The following is a 22,920-nucleotide window of genomic DNA, read 5'->3' as shown; positions in this document are numbered from 1 at the left end:
GATAGTATATCAGGTATTTCTATTTTAAAATTTTTATAGGAGAAAAACATATTTTATTATTATTAATTTATTATTATTAATTTAACCTGCAATTCCTTGACTGCAAATAGAATTGAGCATCCTTTCATTATTATGTATTATTTACATCTTATTTTTTGTCCATTTGGATTAAAAAGTCCTTTGCTCTTTTTTTTGTGGATTTTTTATCTGTTCAAATATTTTGCTCCCTTGCTGCATGTGCTCTGCAGTTGTACCCTGGCTGCTTTATCCTTCAGGACAGTTGTCTGCAACCACTGTCTTTGTGTGTTGTAGGCAGCATTGGTCCCTGGCCTGAATGTGGTGTGTTTGAACTAGGTGTGCTCTGATCTGCTTGGGAAATGAGATATGTGGCTGCTGCCTCCATGTGAACTGAGGCCTTGCCAAACTCCCTGGTGGGGAGATGCAATTTGGCGGGGTTTTGGGCCAGTCTTCCGGGGGGAGGGCCTGCTGCTCTGGGACTGAGGCAAGCTTGGCTAGAAAGGGCTGTTCCACTGGAGCATGGGGGTTTAGATGTGGGGTAGGCAAATTGGGTAGGGAGTATTGGTACTGTGCTGGTGCCCACAGGTAGCCCTGTGCTTATGATGAGAGGCAGAAGAAGGAAATGTTGCCAGCCAGTTCCTTGTCCCTGGAGGGGTCTCTCCATGAATGCTGTCTCTCAGAGATGCACTCTAAGTGAATAACCTCCCCGCTCTGTGCCACGTGCTCTTCAGATCACTGTTTCCAAGTTATGTGTGTGTCAGTTGGTTCAACAACAACCCCGTTATCTAAGAGAAAAATTGGAAGTTGTTTTTAAGTCCTATTCTTTCTCACAGCCAACACAACCAACGAGTCAGCAAGTCCTACAGGTTTTTGTACCCTTGTTTTCTTGCACATCACTAATACCACTGATACATTCAGCTTCATCTTCCTTTTATGACTATTTTTTTTCCATAAGTAGTTCAAATGTCATTTTTCAAGAAACCTTTAATAGTTGGTCCTCTGTGTTCCTCTAGCATGATATGTAGTACTTATATCTTAGAGCATCCATATGGCTTCCCAACTAGGCTATAAGCTCTTTGAGGGTAGGGCTGTGTCTCCATTTCTTAAATCACAGTTGGTGATAGTTATCATGCCCTTGACATCTTGATGATATTTTAGGAGATGAAATACAAATTCTTTAATAACTATGAAAAATTACGTTGTCTAAGAAGTTATTTTTGTACTGAGAGAAGTAGCTGAAAATACCCATGAAGTAGCTATCTTCTTAAAAATGTTAATTGATATGCTATAACTAGAATGAACCCTAATAACATAATTTTTTCAGGCCTAGAGCTATCTCTGCAATGTAATCTCGAATATGTGTATACTCGTAGTATTGAGAACCACATCATTTCATTCCAGGATACATAAAGGGCATTGCATATGTAATTAGCAGAACAAATTACCATGTAGGTTACATACTTTTACATTTGCATGGTGAGTAAGAATGATTGTTTTGGGAATGTCTGGGTGGCTCAGTTGGTTAAGTGTGTCTGCCTTCAGGGGGTCATGATCTCAGAGTCCTGGGATCAAGCCCTGTTTTGGGCTCCCTGCTCGGTGGGGAGTCTGCTTCTCCCCCTCTCTCTCTCTGCCCACTCTACCCCCCACCCACCCCCTGCCCCGGGCTTTTACTCTGTCTCTATCTCAAATAAATAAAATCTTTAAAAAATATATTTTTATTATGATTTCCACATATTTAGTTTTTTGCTTACTTTGACTTTTACAATCTTTAATGTATATACCTTAGTACAAGAGGAAACACTGAGATTTTAAAATAAGATATTTATTTAATTTGGTGAAGTATAAGATCTCACCAGTAAAACACCCTGGTTTAAACTTATTGCTACCTATGTTTCTATTAAGTTTGTAAGCATGACCTCTTTAGTTTTTGAGAGTTACTTCCAAATCCTTTGCAATATATGCATGGGAACAGCATGAATTTTCTTAGTACACAGAATAATCATTGGAATGGGTTTATTTGAAAACCTAATAGTGGCACTTGCCACAGTAAAACATTGAGCTTTTTGCTGGAATGTACTCTTGTTTTTCTTAATAGGTTTGTAATTTGATCTCTTTGTGAAATAACCTGTCATCTTATGAGAAACTGTTGGAGCATTAACTGAAAGTAGAAAGAAGCAAGTCCTAGGGAACTCCTAAAAATAACTAATTCCTTTATTTTACTGCCAACTTTTGCTACTTCAGACTGAAACAACCCAATAGTAACAACCTAATCCTGTAGAAATGTATGCATCTATTAACTGGAAACATGCCCAGTGTCCACATTACATAGTCTCAAGAGATTTGAAAATGGCTGTCTCTGAGGAGTGGGAGTAGGTAGTGGATGAAGGGTAGAGGGTATAAGGTGGGGAACTTCTGTTTTTATTTTAAGTTTTTTAGCACTACTTGATTTGTAAAATATGTACACATGCTGTTTTAATAAAAATAAAACAACTTGTAAAAAGAAAACTTAAAAAAAAAGTTATTAACCCTAAATCTGGCCTTTAGTTCTTGTGTTACTTCTTATGGGCTATGCCTTTCCATTGAAAGGAAGCTGGATTGGTCCTCCTTGAGTAGTACTTCTTCCAAAGACTCTCCAGGAGTGATTGAACTGCAGAGAAGAATGAAACACACAGGATCAGTGACTGAGGCAGGAGTCTGTTATGGCCAGATAACACAGGGAAACCATTATTATATCAAATGAACCACAGGTAAGAGATTCCTTAAGCACTCCCAAAGAGAAAGGGTTATTTTCCAATGCAGTCCTTTCTGCCTTGCTTCCAAAAACTAGTATGGTGGACTGATGTTTCTTGTGTAAAAGAGAATGAAACCAGAAAGTTAGTAGTTCTGGGATCCTTGGGTATATGGATACGGATCCTCACTAAATCTGGTCTTGACTGTGAGAAGCATGAAAGCAGAATTCACTTGCATCTCCAAAGGTGCTTGATCGCCTTTGCTTGCTAATTGAAGAAATAGTAAAATAAAATGAAAATATTTCCAGCTTGTCCAAATTGTAATTCTTACCAGTCTTTGTCCCTTTGATCAGATTATGTAATTTGACCTAGCATGATTGATACTGGGGAGAAAATTAGCTAGAATGACTTTATGGTTTATGGGGAAAGATGGAGACCAGGTTGAAATTTCCCCTCCTTTGTCCCCACTACCTGGGTTTGACTTGCTATGAACCCATTGCTTTTGGAGATGTTGAGCTCTGGGTTCTCATCAGTGCAATACATTTGGGTTGCCAGACAACCCAATGGAGTTCTCTAGGTGGAGTAAAAAGGAAAGAGATTATATAGGGAGGAGGCTGTTAAAATAGAAGGCAACTCGTGTAGCTAATGATCCCCATTGGAGAAGGTGTCTCTGGATGGATCATATCAGCTTCTCCAGATGGATAACTATAGTTGGCATTCTTCCTTTCCGTCCTGGAATTAGATTGTCTGAAACTGTTATTTTAGTTTCATTTCAATTCAGATCACTTCAATTCACTAATAACATTGAGAAAGGTCATGAACTAATGATTACTTTACCTAATTGTACTTGTTATTCAGTTTAATTTCTTTAATTGTTCCCTAAGTAAAAAGACTTGTTAATTATGTAGGTAAAATCAAGGTACAATCTGTCAACCACATTCATTGATCAACAACCACATTCATTGATCAACAATTAGTAATTGAATATCTTTTTTTGTGCCAGGAACTAGGAATTTGGGATGCATCTTTGAACAAAACAGATAAAAATATTTTGCTCTAATTTTCATTTTTTTTTGTTTTACTCCCATTAATAATGGCTTAGACCAAAAGATTTGAAATTCCAACTACATTTTCATTCTCTGTAGACCTGTTTTTCCTCTCCACAAATACACACACACACTAATTCACTCACCTATTTAAAATTTGTATTATTTAATGGTAAATGTTGAAATACAAATGTACTTTTAATTAGATTTCCTTTCACTTCTACTTTTTTCTTGCTACAGACCATCAAGTATGTTCTTTCTGAATCTGTTTTAACATTTTTATTTTAGCTAAGCTGTTGTGTTTTAGGACTTATTTTTAACCTCTAGATAACAAAAGTTAAATGATCATTTATATGTTTTTGATTTTATGTCTCTCAAGCACAATGTTTTTCCTTTTGAAGCATTATGTACATTGTTTTATTTGAGGATCAATTAACAAAGTTGGATTTTGTCTTATATGTAAAAAAAACTTCCCTTATTCTATAAGAAATATTATTTAATAATATAACATAGAAAGAACAGGGATTATAAATTCACTCTTTTTAGTATTTCATGACCTCACCTTACTCTATGCATCCAAACCTATTATAAATGCTGGATACAATATAAGGGGAGAAAATTAAAGTTAGAATTTCTGTAAACCAGAAATAGTACAAGAGTATAAATAGTACAGAAATAGTACAAGATGAAAAGTTGAAGCCAAGGATCTGCTGGGTATTTGGCTCCTGTGAGGTAATGGGCTGAGGGCAAAAACAAAACACCAAGCCAGGTTTGGTTTGAATCCAGGGGGACTACAAGAGGACTTCTCTATTCAGCAGGGGAGACTGGAAGGTTACTACCAATGACTGCTAAGGCAGTGGCTTTTACAAAGCTTGAGTCTGTGGAGGTGTCTGGATTTAGTGTTTTGACCAGGTCCCGAGCCAAGCTTCCCTCTGGTGCAGCAAATTGATTTGCAGTAGGCTTAATTTTATTGGGAGGGAGGAACTTGGAGCTGCTAATGGAAGATTTGGTTCTGGACTGTCAAAACATTGGGTGAAAGAGAGGTGAACAGAAGAGAGAGTCATCAAGAACCTTCAATTAGAGAAAAAAAAACCTGAAAAATCCAAATTCCAAAATGTGGAAAATTCACTTTAGGAAACCCATCCAACAAAAGCAGTAGGTAGAAGAGGACTTCCTCCTAGACAGGTCGCAATCAAAGAGAGATTTAGTGAATTGCAAAATAATACTCAGGAGTTTGTTCAGAATGCACCCCAGATAGACAAAACGATTTGATTCATTACAAGAAATGAAGGATAGCTAGAGAGGCTCCAACATTTTCACTTAAATCGAACAGTGATTCCAGAAGTGAAGAATAGAGGAAATAAGCAATATTCAAATATTCAATGTTCAGATGACTGAAGAATTTTCAAAATTTGAGGAATTTTCAAAATGCCCAAGATTGAAAGGGTACTGCAAAGAGCAAGTAGGATAATTAAAAGTAACTTCACACCTAGTCACAGATTTGTGAAATTGGGGAACATCAAGAATAAAAAGAAAAATTTTAAAAGCTTCCAGAAAGGAAAAATAATTACCTAAGAGGATTGACATTAGACAGCAAATTTCCCACCAGTAGTAGCATATAACAGAAGGTCATATACCAATTGTCCTCAAAATGTTGGGGTGAAATAATTGTCATTTAGAATTTTATATCTAGGGGGTCCCTGGGTGGCGCAGCGGTTTGGCGCTTGCCTTTGGCCCGGGGCGCGATCCTGGAGACCCGGGATAGAATCCCACGTCGGGCTCCCGGTGCATGGAGCCTGCTTGTGTCTCTGCCTCTCTCTCTCTCTCTCTCTCTCTCTCTCTGTGACTATCATAAATAAATAAAAAAAATTAAAAAAAAAGAATTTTATATCTAGTGAACCTATTACAAGAGTGAGGGTAGGATTATACTGATATTTGCAGACATAGAAATAATAAGAGAACTTAGATGTTCATTGAGAAAACTACCAAAGCATGTGTTGGGGGCGGGGTGGTGGTGGAGAGGAATAAGTGGATGAAAGAAACAGGAAGTGGCAAATGTTCTGATAAATTTAATGAACTAATTGTGAAAAAGAACTTGTTTTTCAAGGCATATTTTTAGGAAAAGACAAACCCCTAGTAAATAAGGGATATGGGTGAGGAGTAATGTTCAAAGGGTAGTTGAAACATATTAAGGTTTTTGTTTTGGGAGGAGACTGAAGATCCTCAATAACTTTATACTTAGATAAAAAAAAAAGTAGAGTTAAGAATGTGTAAATTAGGCTATGTGGATGAACTAAGAATCTCCTTTATTGTGACATCTAAATATCCTTGTTACTGGGTCAGTTCTACCCTGTATTTGATGATATTTCTAACTCTACATTGGTGAATTGCACCCAGTCCAGGTGAAGTAGTTGGTACATCTCCTGACTGGTCTGAGAATATAAGTCTGGACCAGGAGGAGGACATTTGGGCTACTGAATTTTCTTTTCTTTTCTTTTCTTTTCTTTTCTTTTCTTTTCTTTTCTTTTCTTTTCTTTTCTTTTCCTTTTTTTCTTTTCTTCTTTTCTTTTCTCTTTTCTTTTCTTTTCTCTTTTCTTTCCTTTTCTTTCTTCTTTTTCTTCTTTCTTTCTTTCTTTCTTTCTTTCTTTCTTTCTTTCTTTCTCTTTTCTTCTTTCTTTCTTTTCTCCTTTCTTCTTTCTCTTTCTCTTTTTTCTTTCTTTTCTTTCTCTTTGAGAGAGAGAGTGTGTGTGTGTGCATGTGCCCATGACTGGGAACACAAGCAGCGGGAGGAGCAGAGGGAGAGCTAGAAGCAGACTCCCTACGAGCCTGCCTCCTGGTGGTGGTGGTGGGAGGGGACTCCATCCCAGGAGCCTGAGATCATGACCTGATCCAAAGTCAGATGCTTAACTGAGCCACCCAGTCACCCCAGGACAACTGAATTTCTGATATGCCTCTTAATTTGACAGAGATTATTACTCATACTAGTCTACTAGTCTACACACTATTGAAGCTTTTGGGGTCTCAAAGTTTGGTCTGTTGTCTCTTCTAGAGAATGTTACTGATCTTCCCACCCCCCCCCATTTTTGATGACTTTCAATTGTTAAACCCTGTTTGCTTTACCCAGGTGGTGATCTGAGATTCCTGCCAATCTGGTATCATTAATGACTAATTTCCAACCAGTAGAGGAAATCTATAACTACTAGATCAAGAAGAGAAAAACTCTGTATGTGTGTTTGAGATGGGAAAGGAGAATAGAAAATTTTATTAAGCCAAGGATAAAGAGGAAAATAGATGAGACAGAAGTATCAACTAAGAATAGAAATAAGTCCTGATATATACATATATAGAAAAATTACTGTAAAAAAATTCAATCACTAAAAAAAAAAATATCACTTGGATACAAAGAAAAAATGCTAAATGTTGCTTACAATGACAGATTTAACAAAATGACCTAGAGGATTAATAGTAGACAGAAGGGAAAAAATATACCAACCTAAGCATGGCCAATAAAGAATGGTAGAACAATATTAATATCCAGCAAGATAGAATTGATGGTAAAAGTATTAATAGAGGTTAAAATAAGGCAATATATGTTCATAAGAGAAACATTACAAAAATTATAAAATAATCATTTATTTGTAAGTACTGGCCATATAGCCTTGAAATATAGAAAACCAACATTACAGAAGTTTGAGAAACTGATGAATTCACTCTTACATAAAAAACATTATTAAGACTAATCAAGAGTAAAGAGCACAGGTTGGGTTTATTATAGGAATTTGTTTCTTTAAGAATATACTTATTTTTCAGCAGGCATAGAGCCCTGTAAATATTGACTACTTATTTTCTGCAGAACCTATTATAAAGGGTATTTTGTCTTACTGCTACTACTACTATTCATACTACTGCTAACAGGTAAAATTATTTCCACATATCATTACTGTATGTAAAGCATGTGCCTAATATACATTTCCTCATTTAGAACAAAGAGGACAAAACTTTTTATATGCATGCTTTCTAATTCAAAGGACAAAGAAAATCAATGGTGATAAAAGATTTTTTTAATTATTTAAGTTATATAAAGACTATCATTCTTAATTCTTAGTGCCCAGAGGTAGTGAGTGGTATTTTTTTTTTTAAGCTGGCTGCCTCAAAAAGATATCATTATACACCTGTCAGAATGGCTAGAATTAAAAATGATACCACCAATTATTGGTGAGACTGCAGAGAAATTTGATCACTCATTCATGGCTGGTGAGAATGTAAATGGCACAAGCACTCTGGAAAATAGTTTGACAGTTTCTTAAAAAATATGACCCAGCAATTGCATTTTTGGGCATTTATCAAAGAAAAACAAGTTGGCACAAAATCCTGTACATCAGTGTTGTAAACAGCTTTATTCATGATAGCCCAAAACTGGAAGTGATTCAAATGTCCTTCAACAGGTGAATGGTTAAGCAGACTGGTATATCTATGACATTCAGTACTAGTCAGCAATAAAAATGAGCCATTGACATATGTAATCATTTGGGTGGATTTCAAGGTAATTATGCCAAGTGGAAAAAAGTCAATCTCAAAAGTTATGTACTTTATGATTCCATTTATGTGATATTCTTGAAATATAATTATGAAGACATAAGAAGATTGGTGGTTGCCTGGTATTAGGGAAGGGAGGTAGGAGTAGAGTTGGAGTTGTTGTAAAGAGGCCAGGGGAAACCTTTTGGTGATGCAACAGTTCTGTATCTGGATGGTGGTGATGATTACAGAAATCAACACAGGTGATAAAACTCCATAGCACTGCACACCTTGGGGGCACCTGGGTGGCTCAGTGGTTGAGCATCTGCCTTTGGGTCAGGTTGTGATCCCAGGGTCCTGGGATGGAATCCTGCATCAGGCTCCCTGCAGGGGAGGGAGCCTGTCTCTGCCTCTCTTTCTCTATGTCTCTCATGAATAACTAAATACAATCTTAAAAAAAAGAACTACACACAGTTATGAGTACATATAAAATTAGTGAAATCTGAGTAAGTTTTGTAGATTGTACAGAGGTAATTTTCCTGGCTTTGGTATGGTACTATAAATATGAAAGATGTGACCATTGGAGAAACTAGATGAAGAGAATGTGGTATCTCCCTCTACATTTTGTTTTTACAATTTACTGTGAGTTTACAATTATTTCAAAATTGAAAGTTAAAAAAGCAATCTACTTTAATGCTTAACAGTTTCTTAAATAATTATTCTAATCTTTGTGTTAGAATTTTGAAAGTCCTAAATTATATTTAATAAAATAGCTTTTCTTTTTTTTTTTTAAGATTTTATTTCTTTATTTATGAGAGACACAGAGAGAGAAAGAGAGAGGCAGAGACAGGCAGAGGGAGAAGCAGGCTCCATGCAGGGAGCCTGACGTGGGACTCGATCCCGGGTCTCCAGGATCACGCCCTGGGCTGAAGGTGGTGCTAGACCACTGAGCCACCTGGGCTGCCCTAAAATAGGTTTTCTATGAATGTAGAAGATGGACTCTTCACACTCTAGGTAACACAATTGTAAATATTTTGCTTAGAAAAAGAGAGGGTTCTTTTTGTTAGTTTGTTTAAAGCCATATGACTTATAAAAATAATTTGATCAATTTTATAGATTGCCAATTATGTTGGACTTCAGGATGAGACTGTGTCTTATTTATTGTTGTTTGCTTCCATCGTCCATAACAAATAAGACAAAGTAATCATTTCAGGCACTCAACATATTTGCTTATTTCTTAATTTTGCTGTGCTGTATTCTAGCTATATTCTTAAATTTGCTATGCTTTGTTACTCTAGATGTGTAGTAACTCCCTCTTTTTTTGCTGTTCATGAAAAAACAATTTGACCAGTTTACTCACAACGGCATTTGCACAGGCAGCTAAGTTTTTAGGTGGAAATAAATGGAGATGGTTTACACAGTACAGTTTGTGCAATTTAATATTGAATGTTTAAAATTCCTCTTCTTCAAAGTTCCTTGGTGACTTCTCATAGACCAATGAGATCTATAGGCTGCACTCTTCTGCCGCATTGTCTTCTCCATAAATTCTTTCCTCCTCTCTTATGCTTTTTTCCCCCATACATTTCTTCATGAAAAAAAAGTGCAGTGATTTTTTTGTCTTATTGTTTCTCTCCAATGTATATTTCCAGAGTCTTACCTTTCATTCCTAACAGACAATTCTTCCTTAGATGGAGTTTAGGCATTAGCTATTAATACTTCCAACTCGACTATAGTAATTGTGAAAGCTGTCTTAATACTTTTAGGAACAGTTTGAGGTATAAGTAAATAGGTGAGAGAAACTTGTGTATATACCACACAGAAATCCGTACATATGTGCATGTAAAAATGTTCATAGCCTGGCTGGCCCAGTTGGGTAAGCGCCTGATTCTTGATTCAGCTCAGGTTGTGATCTCATGGGTTATGAGATGGAGCCCTTGTGTTGGGCTCCCTGCTGAGCCTGGAACCTGCTTGATATTGTCTCTCTCCTCCCTCTGCCTACTCCCCCTCCCTCCAAATGTTCATAGCAGCATTATTTGCCATGGCCCAAACATAGAAACAACCAAATGGTTAACAACAGTAGAATGAATAAATATGGTATTTTCATACAATGACATAAAATACAGAAATGAAATGGAGGAAGTACTGCTACCGACCGTGACATGGGTAAAAGTCACAAATGCAACACTGAACAAGAGAAGCTGGACACAAAAGGATGTATACTGTGTGGTCTACCTTAATTAAAGATCAGAAATAGTCAAAAGAAATTCATAGTGTTAGAAATGAGGAATGGTTATTTCTTTTTGGGAAGAGGAGCATTGTAATTTGGAAAGGAGATTTTGAGGGTCTTGGTAATATTTTATTTATTGATATTTATAGAGGTTATAAATGTGTGTTCACCTCATGAATGTTCATTGAATGGACCCTTGTAGTTTGTATATTATGTATATTATACTTCAAATTACATAGTTTATTTTAAAAATGCGAGTTAAATATTCTCATTTCCATTTCACAGTTGAGGGATCTAAATGAAAAAGATGATGTGCCATGAATGAAACGTGTAGTGCAGCTCCAGTGCTTCTCTTCCACCACTGCTGCTTTCAAAAAGTATTTACTTAGCATCCATTCACATGATTAAACGTTTTCTGATACTCTTCATTCTTTTTCTCTAAAGGCCATGGCCATACAGTAAATATATTAGGCTTTGTGGGCCATCTGGTCTCTGTTGGCATTACTCAACTCTGTCACTGCCGTGTGAAGGCAGGTATATACAGTTCTTAAATGAATGGTGTGCTGGTGTTCTAATAAATAATTACCCACAATGAAACTTAAATTTCAATTGATGTTTGTATATCATAAAATATTATTCCTCTTTTATTTTTTAACCATTCAAAAATGTAAAAACTATTCTTAGTTCCTGGGCCACACAAAAATGGGTGGCAGGCTGGATTTGGCCCATAGGCCCATTTACCAACCCCTGTCTTAGAAACAGGAGCTTAGGTGCTCTTTTTGCGTGTTTACATAAATTGCAGTTTCTGTCCCTAATTATGTATTTCTTTATATATACATGGGCAAGGAAGCAGCTCACTCTATATTGTGAGGATCTTTAAATTGTAAAATTTTCAGCTTATTTAGCACCTCACTAATTTCATGGTTCATAGGTTAAGCTTGAAAGTTCTTTGAAGGATAGTTTTGTCCACAGTCCCTTTCTTGTGTTTTCTTTCATTTCTTCCCTTTGCATTTAATGAGAATACACAACATTTTCTGGGATAAGAACAAAAGAATTTTTCAAATGTTAACAGCTGTTGAACCATCTGTTATTGAAAAAGAGTTTGATTAGCATGCTAGGGCAAAGAAGCCATTTTAGCTCTAGATGGACCAGGGGAAAGAGGAAATAGAAGGCATAGCTAACCAATGATGAGCATCACTAGTGACAGCAGAACATACCTCATTTGAAAAAAGATGTAGATAACAAAGTGTTAATTTGAAGACTCTTGATAAATTATCTTTCTTATGAGCTTTTATGTTCATTTTGGTGAAAAATATGGAAAGAAGGCAGGCATAGAATGTGAAAAAAAAGAACTTGAGGAATTTACTCCCAAATTTGTAAAATTAAAATTTGTAAAATTACAAATTTGTAATTTGTAAACTTAAAATTAAAATTGTATGTCATTGATTCTCAACTGGTTTCCTGTGGCATGCATACTATAAATCCCCCCAAAATGTGGTCCAGGATTTTGCTTATTGAGTCTCGACTACTACTGAGAATAGAAACTATTTTAGCAATGTCTGACAGACAGAATCTGGAGCTGTGAGCATTGTAAGATACGAGGAGTGGGGCGCAAGGAACATATAACAGGTGGCATTTATCACTATGTTGGCACCGAGAAAAAGCTCGTGTTTACTGGAATAAATTAGCATTTGGCCTGATAAGTTTATAGGATGGAAATCTGAGCAGTGAACATATCAACTCAAACAGTTAAGATAGTGCTGAAGGTCATCCAAGGGAATACTTTAATAGTATGTGGATACAATTGTATTCCTTTAAATATGCAGCCTAAAATTCTAGTATTCACAGTGTGTCATGTACACAATCATAGTCTAAACATGTGTTTTTCAACATGGTAACTATTGGGAGTTTGGGCAGAGTAATTTTTTTTTTTTGTAAGGATACCCTCACATGCTTTTCAGAATGTTTATCACCCATGGTCCCACCCACTAAATGTAGAGCAAAATGGTGTATCTCATGTCAAGCTGGAGCTTGTATCAAGCAATGATTCAAGCAGTGAAGGTACTGCAGCTAGGAAATATTGCTGGGACCAATGTCCGCTGATACTCCAGAACTGATAATGAGCAGAACTAAAGGTCTACAGAGACCCAAAACTGATTAAATCTCTTTAAAAAGGGAAGGATTTTGGCAGCAAACTATCAGACTCTTCAAACCTGCCCCTTTTGCATCTGACCACTTAAAAAGACAACTGCTGCCAAAGGCTCTGCTGGATTGATCTCAGAACAGAACCAAGATCCTTCACTTTTGAGCATAAGCGATGAGTGCTGAGAGCTGACCTGGACCAGGCCTTACCTCAACTGCGGAACCAAAGACTGATTTCACGTTTGGTTTATTACCTTCCTCCACCTTTCTATTCTCTTGTTTGTTGTGTGCTTGTCTTCTGTCCTGCTTTGTATGCCGTCTGGGAAGCCAAGTTTAATCATATGATAAAGTGTCATTGAGTTTGGAATGCTGAACCTGCTTTATAATTGTGATTTAACTTTGCTTTATGATTGAATAAAGCTGACATTGTGGAAAGACACAACTTGTATGTGTACTTTCATACATGCTCATGGCACTAAATAACAATGGCATCCTTAATTATTGAGACAACCAAAACATCTTCATGTTCTTCCAGATGTGGTATGATACCACCACTCCTGGCCCCAAACCAATACCTTAAATGACACAATTCTTCTATGTCACTAACCTTACTCATACTAGACCTTTCTTAGATTTTGTTTGGGACTGAGGGTTTCTACACAGTCAGTTTGCAAAAATAGACATCTTGGCAATAACACATAAGATATAAAATGTTTCTTTTGCTTTTCAGATAACAAAGTGAAAAAGACACATTAAATAAAAGATGTGCTATCCCCAAAATGAACATACATTTTTCTTTATTCTCTCTTTATATACAGGCTGGTACAGTTAAAATTCGTATATGGCTATTTCTAATAAGCACAGCTTTTCACTAATTTCAGTACATTGATCATACTCTTCCCTTTTGGATGGACACATATTTTATTTGTCCTCTCTTTCACATGCCAGTCCTTCAGATATTTAATTATGCCCTCTCTAGGTAAATCATTTTTAGTTATTTAGTTCACATGAACTCACACTCCATGGAAAGTAGACTTTATATACCTTATTGTTTTTGTTGATCTTTCAGTACACAGTTGTCAATGTCCTTCTTAAAGCATGGTGCCCAGAATTAAGACAATTAATGTTGTTGACCATTGTCAGGTTACACTGCGTATTGGGTACTATGACCAACTTTGATCTGGATGTTAACTTCCTATTAATGCAAATGAAGAAGTCTATTAGCTATTTTAGATTTTGTGAGTTATTATTACTTAATATGGTACTTTTGGCATGTACTTTTTGGTGGTTTTATTGGAAATGCTATTAGTATTTTTCATCTTATACTTAAGTTATCGAGGTTTTGTTCTATGTTATATTTTATTTTTACATTTTTTCTTGTTGGTTTTTAGTTTAATTAGACGTGTGAAGAATAGTTTGAATCTTGATTATGTCACTCAATGCATTAGCAATTCCTCTTATGCTTGTCAATTTTCAGAAGCATGATTTTTTTTTAATTTTTTAATTTAATTTAATTTTTTTATTTTATTTATGATAAGTCACAGACACACACAGAGAGAGAGAGAGAGAGAGAGAGAGAGAGGCAGAGACAGAAGCAGGCTCCATGCACTGGGAGCCTGACGTGGGATTCGATCCCAGGTCTCCAGGATCGCGCCCTGGGCCAAAGGCAGGCGCTAAACCGCTACGCCACCGAGGGATCCCTAAATTTTTAGATTTGACTTTGGAACCATGAGAATGTTTTACGTAACTATGTAATAAATTAATCCAAAGTAAAAAGGAGTTCCTAAAAACTGGGAGCAAAATGAAACAAATCGAGTTGGTAGGTTCGTGACACAGAGAGTAGATTCTTCAAGTGACCTTAAAACATAATAATTTTGACTGTAAAGCTCTAGTGAATATGCCCTAAGGATAAAAAGATCTGCAAATAAGTATTAAATTGTTTTTTTTTTTCAGTTATTAGTGTTACCGATGGTATTGTTCGAAACTGAGTAACTAATTATGTTAAGCTGTTAGGAACCCATTTTTTTTTTTTTTTTTTTTTTTAGCATAAGACACATATAGAAGTACAAACAAAAAATTAACTAAAAACATCAACCTAAATTTGCATTGGAAAAATTAACACGAATTCATGATGATACATTTTTTTTTTCTTAAAACAAGTTGTTTCCTAGCCCTGTCTGCTAAAAAAGTCCTGAGACAATAATTAATTGTACTCAAGCTATGGTTTTAAAATTTCTTTTTTTCCATTAAAAGAAACCACAGTTTTTGCAGAAATGAGTGTTTCCAGGTCCAGGACAGAGAATGTACAAGAGGGATCAAAAAGATCTTGTTACAGCAGGAAGTGAGGAAACTACCAAATATTGTTATGAGTTATGACAAACATGGCATAGGAGCCAAATTAAAGAGGCTTCCTCATATAAGGATCAATGAATGTATTGGATTAAAAGACATCAAATATGTGAAACTTCATGACTTCATAATGATAATCAAATAAATGGATAAGGAAGATGTGGTACACACATACACACACACCCAGGAATATTACTCAGCCATGAAAAAGATTGAAATCTTGCCATTTGCAATGATGTGGATGGAGCCAGAGAATGTTATGCTAAGCAAAGTAAGTCAGAGAAAGAATCACAAGTACCATATAATTTCACTCATATGTGGAATTTAAGAAACAAAACAAATGGGCAAAGGGAAAAAATAGAGAGAGTGGCTAACCAAGAATCAGACTCTCTTAACTAGAGAACAAAGTGATGACTACCAGGGCAGGGGAGTGGATAGTGGGGATGGATGAAATAGGTAATGGGGATTAAGAGTACACTTGTGGTGAGCACAAGTGTTGTATAGAAGTGTTGAGTTGTATACCTAAAACTAATATTGCACTTTATGTTAACTAACTGGAATAAAAAAAAAAAAACCTTAAAAAAAGTGCCTCATTCGTTACTTTTGAATAATGTTACAGAACCAACTCATTCATCTGAATCCTGGTAAGGAAGAGGGTGTATGTAAACATGTCTTTCCTATATGAAGAACCTCAGTGTGGCCATAGAGATGATAAGGGGATCTTTATTGAAGTATTCCAGCTAATAATAATAAAGAAGAAATCAAATGATGAGAACATTATCATTTTCTGATTTCTAATAAAAAATAGATCTAGGCAAAGGCCAACAATAGCTGCTAAAAACATTTTAATGGAAGAAGCAGGCCAGCAACACCTAAAGTCACAAAGAGAGGGAAAACCAAATATGACACACTTCCTGGTAGAAGTACACCACATTAACTATGTCTTAGTCTTAACAAAATAAACTGAATCTGATCAGATCTCTGTATCTAACTATGTATAGGAGATGGCATGATATGCTGACACCATGGGTACAGTCAGCAAAATCTAGAATGTGGAAAACTATAGAAACAGCAGTCCTGTTTTTTAAAATTAAAAATAAAATTGTAAGGAAAAGAAAAGGGAGAGAATGTGTGAATTAAAGAGATTTAAGAACCGTGTTAACCAAATGCAACATACGGACCTAGTTTAATTCTTGGTTGAGACAAATCAACTCCAAATAAAACATTAATGAAACAATTAGACACTTGAACATTGACAATGTTAAAAAGTTGTTAATTTTAAGAATGATAATGGTATTTTTTTAAAGAAACCTTTTCTTATAGATATATATTCTAAAACATTTAGGGGTGAAATGAAATGTCTGATATTTGCTCCTCAGTGGAAAAGGTTACTTAGTCCTGCCTCGTTGGCTCTCCAGAAGTTGTTTAGTATTTGCAGTTGGTATCTTAACAGCTCAGGCAAGCTTAAGAGGCAACACATATATATATTTTTAGAGGCAACATATTGATAAAGATTGTACTCGTTGGAGAAGATGAAAATGAAATTGCTTAATGGATCTTTCTGCCTTTCCTTTATTATCCATTAACATCTCATTATCTACCTCCAGCAGGGAAATAGACATTCCTTGATTATTTCTTTCCTGGAATGAGCTGAAAACATTCCAGTTGTTTCTTTGTTTCCCACAATTTAAGCACATCCTGGGCTTAAATCTTTCCAGAGCTATTTTAAGGCTCTGTCACTTTTGTGATATTCGTGTTTAAAAGTTTGATATCACATTTTTCTCTCCTTTTCTCTCTTTTTTTTAATATTTATTTTTATTTATGATAGACATAGAGAGAGGGAGGCAGAGACACAGGAGGAGAGAGAAGCAGGCTTCATGCCGGGAGCCCAACGTGGGACTAGATCCCAGGACTGCAGGATCACGCCCTGGGCCAAAGGCAGGCGCTAAACCACTGAGCCACCCAGGGATCCCCCTCCTTTTCTCTTTCAAATCATTTTATGTTTGTAGTTTGACTATATTGGACTCTTTCCAATATTTCCTTCCTTTGTTATTATTTATTTTAAAATGAAGAAGCCGTTCCCTATATAAATTTCTATCATGTCTATATTACAAATAAGTCCGAAATAGAATATTAAAATTTTTAAATCTTGTGCATAAGGATATTATCAGAGAGGCAAGAATGAGAGAGAGAGAGAAAGAGAATGAATTTCTGAAGTAGAGTACTTTTTTCCTAAGAAGGATTTGACTTTTAGCAGATAGTCTGTTTAATTGAGACTACCGTCTCTTGCCTTTGTGCTGGATTTGTAACCTCTGCCAGTGAGGTATCATTCCTTTCTTCTATGTGGGGATTTGTAATGATATTATTCTCTTTCTCCCTCATCTAAATGCTAGTGCCTGGCACAGTAGGGCTTATGAATGAATAAACCCTATTCTTGTGCAACATCTATGTAGCTGCTGTTCAGTTTTCATTTCCAAAATCATGATCTTCATTCAATAGAGGCAGATGAAGCACCACCTGTGCCCCCGTTTCCTAAGTGGGGCTTCAAGGTTGCTCAAGTTAAATTCCTCTACCTTCCGACTATGTTGTTTCTCATAGTGAATCAGCAGAAATGAGTTCACATTCAATATGGATTTTATATTTTGCCCGACTCACTTTAGAGCTATTTTAATAGCATTTACTGTATATACTGTTATAGAGAGGCAGCACATTATTATGATTTTAGGTTTTAAATAATATACATGACCAATGAAAATGTTGAAATTGTGATCATTCAAGAAGTTAGCTAATTAGCTGAGAATGATTGATGTCTAAAAGATTAAATGTGGATTAATGTTGTAGGGGTGTGTGTATATGGGAGAGAGAGAGAGATTAAAAGAGGAATATTGAAAAGATGACTATTACTGAAAAATGCAAGATGGAGCTAAAACTATGCAATAGTATGTTTTGAATTTTATAATTGAATTACTTTGCTTATTTCACTGAAATTGGAAAATATTTGGATCAAATCTAAAATGATATGAATTTCTCCAAATGCTTTTTATCAGATTAATTTTTATTGGTTCAAAATTGAGCTTAGATGAGATGAGATAAATGGGAAGAGAAGAGTGTGAAAATTGTGAGGAGAAAAACCAATGCTAGATTCTGGACCACCATTTAATTAGTTCATTCATCTCTTTATCCCAGCATCTGTCACAGTGGCTGGTCCATAATGGGTGCTCAATAAATCTCTGTTGGATTAAATTGTGGTGATAAACATCAACAAAAAGAAAATGTAGGTCAGCTACTGTTTTAATACAATGTCTAAATATTTATGTTTGTCATACATGTGTTACATTTTAGCTTTTTGGTTCACAGTACTACCACTTAAAGTTTTTAAGGTTTGAATGAGACGTTTCTTGAGTGGTAGTTGGTATTTTAGTCTTATTCATCTAATGCTTTATATAAAATACAGGTTAAATTTTACTTTTACTTAAAAAGGTAAAACACTATGGTAAATAAAATTAAACAGTAAGGGAAATATTTCTTACAGTGTTTTTAACAGGATAAATACACACTTCTGTAGCATTTGGTACTCTCCTGATTTCTTATGGATACTTGTTTATTGCAACAACACTGGTCCACAGACTTCCATTTGCATGTGTTAGTATACATTTGAGGTACTTTACTTGAAGTTGGAAGTCCTTGGATGTCCTCAGCAGTTTGGACTGTGAGTCAGCTTAGAGTAAATGCTTGTGTATCTCTTCCTGGCTACCACCTGTAGTAGTAATGCGTCCTCTGACTTTAGTTTTATCTTCTGTTGAAGTAATTCCTCACAGATTTCTACTGTGTTTCAGAATTCTTTCATGTTTGCGCATCACAAAAACAAAATATATAGTTTTTTTTAAAGATTTATTTATTTATTTATTTATTTATTTATTTATTTATTTATTATAGACCGAGAGAGGGAGAGAGGGAGAGAGAGAGAGAGGCAGAGACACAGGCAGAGGGAGAAGCAGGCTCCATGCCAGGAGCCCGATGCGGGACTCGATTCCGGGACTCCAGGATCATGCCCTGGGCCAAAGGCAGATGCTAAACCGCCGAGCCACCCAGGGATCCCCAAAATATATAGTCTTAAGATCATTCTCTACTTCTCAAGAAGAGTGGAAGCTAGTAGTCTGTTTTGTCTGCTGACCTTTGCTTAGAAGCACTAACAAAATATTTACATTTAATATAATTGCACGCTCATACTGCTTGCTTATTTTTATGTGTTTTAAAAAATTTCTCTAAATTTAAAATCACATTACTGAGTACTGACATTGTGTGTTGCTTGAAGTTTTTATATTCTCAAAGGCACTTATCAACTGGATTTCACTTAGTTTATAACTGGTATTTGTTGATTTAAAAGTAAACATGGTTTCGGGTTCCCTTGCTCTTCTCTTCTTTTATGAACCTGTTCAGTAGCCTGTAAGTGAATATTATCACTGGCTTTCAATACTGCTGATTTGACAGCTTTAGAGATAGTACATAATCTCTCATTAACTTTCTCTATGGCTGAAGAAAGGATGGACAAGCAAATTATACTCTTAGTGACTCATTGACATTTTTATAAACATAATACCAGAAATAATAAAATCATGAAAGTACCAGCCTGGCAGTTATTTTGAAAAATTTAACTTTTCTTCCTATACTTGACCATGTCATAATGACATTCCAGAGAGAAAACATGTATTTCTTTTTTTATAGCATACAGAGGTTAAATCTTGTCTACAATAACAGTTTTTGTTTGTTTGTTTGTTTTTTTCTTGTTAGAATGTTATTATCAGCAGGGAATGTCTGGTCTTACTTAAATATATGGAGAAAACCAGTCTTTTAGAAAATTCGTGTTTTACCCAACCTGACTTCTACTTAATTTTCCCTCTATTACATAGTTTGCCCAAACAGAGCTTCTGGTTTCTTTGAAATATTTGAAAGGCTCAATATTATATGTGATTTATGGTATATATTAGTTAAGAAACTTTGAAGTACGAGAGAGCATATCACACTTACTAATTTTATATCTTTTTACTTGCTTCAGTATTGCCATGAAAACAATGAAAGTTAAAAACAATTGGAATACTTTATATTTTTATAATTTTGGGGGATCTGTTACAGCTTAACTAATTTTCAATAGAAACTGCCAACAAAGGAATCCCTGGGTGACTCAGCGGTTTAGCGCTGCCTTTGTCCCAGGGTGTGATTCTGGAGTCCCAGGATCAAGTCCCATGTCAGGCTCCCTGCATGGAGCCTGCTTCCCTCTCTGCCTCTCTCTGTGTGTCTTTCATGAATAAATATATAAAATCTTAAAAAAAAAAGAAACTGCCAACAATTCTCATATTATGGATAGTTTTTATCCACAATCATTCATATAAACAACTATTAGACACTACTGTGTTCTCCTTATTAGGTGCTAGATCTTTAAAAACATGTGGCCTGAAAAATAAAAATTAAAACATATGGTCTGCTAAGTTTTGAGAATCTAATTTGAGAAGATCTGATGAGAAAGTTATGCTATGAGGATGATGATGATGATGACCAGGATAAATTGTGCTATTACTGAGTCTCAGAGTTTTTGGCTGCCTCAGCTTTTTTAAGGCATATTTTTTCTAGCTTTATTGAGATATAATTAACATATTAAGTTTAAGACACACGATGTGATGATTTGTTACACAAACATATTGCAAAATGATTACCACAATGAGGTTAGTTAACACCCTCGTCACCTCCTGTAATTGCCTTTTTTTGGTTTTGCTTTATGGTGAGAATATTTAAGTTCTACTCTCAGCAACATTCAAGTATGTAATACAGTATTGTTAGCTATAGTCACCATGGTGTACATTATATCCTCAGAATTATTCATCTTATAACTGGAAGTCTGTACTGCTGATCAACATCTCCCCATTCCCCAAGCTCTGGGCTTGGGTTTAATTTCTGCCCTGCTACTTACTAACTCTATAACCTTGAGCAAATTACTTAAACTTTGTTAGTTTTATATGTGAATTTTTCTCACTTATAGATCTGTTAAGTGGATATTAAAATAATTTTGGGTAAGTTCTTGCTATACAACAGACACTGAATAAATATATAGTTTTTTCTCATTCTGGTCTATGCTACTTTTTTTTTAAACTATTGTTCCTTGGGTGATGCTGAAAAGTTAATTAATAATTCATCTTTAACATTTACTGTATGTATGACACCGTGTTAGGGCTAAATATTTGATGTGAAAATGAAACCTTTCTTTAAATTCATCATGGGCTGCTATCACTATCTTATGCTCTTTCATTTATCTATTTATCTAGACAATTAGGGTTATTGAAAATTCAGCCTTTCAACAAGTTGCAAAGAACTAGAACTTTAAGCTGAGAAGACAAATTTAATGAGTCTGTTAAAAAGATTTGTGAATTTAGGACATTTTATTCCGTAGAGATGTTTATCTCATTTACTTGGATTATAATGAGCAAATATGTTATCTTAAATGAGAGAATGAGCTGTTTTCAGGCATTTGAGGACAACGAATTCCACAGATATATCAAATTCTTAGGTCAATTATAAAGAGAGGAATCGAGGAGTCAAGGTTAAGATCACCAAAGAGTAGAAACCGTGGATCTTCTTTTTCAGTATTCTTACTCTTTTCCATTCTCTCCCACTCCCGCCCCCTAAGCCCACTATCTTTCATGGACGCATATCATTTTGTTCCATGAGACATGTCTCCGTGATAGATGTTGCCAGGAGCAGAGAAATCATGATAGGGGAGCACCATTATCAAACAGACACACATCTACAGATAATTTTCTCATTATTCAGGAAGGTAATTTTGAGTGAGGAGCTCTCTAGTGTTTCTAGTCTTCTCCAGATTAAATCTCCAGACCGAAATAGCCTGGTATACCAGTTAGTTTTACTTTAGTTTCCCAAAGTGGAGATACATACTATTTATAAAGAAGATAATTTTAGATAGTACGCCTGAGGTTCATAAATAGCATCTAAGCACAGACTTTTTTGAACTTTTATAATTCTTCTCATTAGTAAAGAAAGATCTAAGTTTGATGGTAATATATATTTAACAACTAATACATCATAATGTAACTTTTTATAAAGAGAGAGCAGGCCTCAAACTGAGCTCTGGCTGACAACAGTACCCAGTTAAAATGTAATCAGTTTTATTTTCACTTTTTCTACTTTGGGGAAGTGGTGTTGGATTTCCATTTATGATAGTGATACAAAGTTCTGGAAGATACATTTAAAGTAGACGATGGGTTAGTTGATTTGAAGATAAAAGTTAAGGAAATAATTGTTCGATTGTTTGAAGTACCAGCTGTGAAGATACTATTGACAGTAATTTTAATTTAACTTTAATCTGATTTAACTTTAATCCTTTACAGTTGGTATGCCTTGTCATCTGATACCTAGACTGGACACAATACTTCATGAAGAATCTGACCAATGAAAAATACAGTGGTACTATCAGCAGTTCAGTCCTGCAAAATATGTGTCAATTAATGCCATCTAAGATTGCATTAGCTCTTTTGTAAAGTCCATTATGCTTTTGTCTGTTATTGAACTTGAAGTCAACTAAATCCCGCAGGTGTTTTTCATAAGAACTTCTGCTAAGTTGGGTTTTCTCCTTGAGACTCCAGTACAATTGATTTTTTGAAAACCAGGATAAAAATAAAATCACACTGTTGGGGTACCTGGGTGGTTCAATTGGTAGAATATGTGACTCTTGACCTTAGGTTTGTGAATTCAAGCCATGCATTGGGTGCAGAGCTCACCAAAAAAAAAAAAAAAAAAAAAAAAAAAAAATCACACTTAAAATTTTATCTTGATTACTACATGCTAATGATTAAGCCTATTCAGAGTTTTTGGATCTTGATTTTCT

The sequence above is a fragment of the Vulpes vulpes genome, chromosome 4 (assembly GCF_048418805.1).
Source record: "Vulpes vulpes isolate BD-2025 chromosome 4, VulVul3, whole genome shotgun sequence".
NCBI classification, from domain to species: Eukaryota; Metazoa; Chordata; class Mammalia; order Carnivora; family Canidae; genus Vulpes; species Vulpes vulpes.
This window is presented reverse-complemented; position numbering follows the sequence as displayed.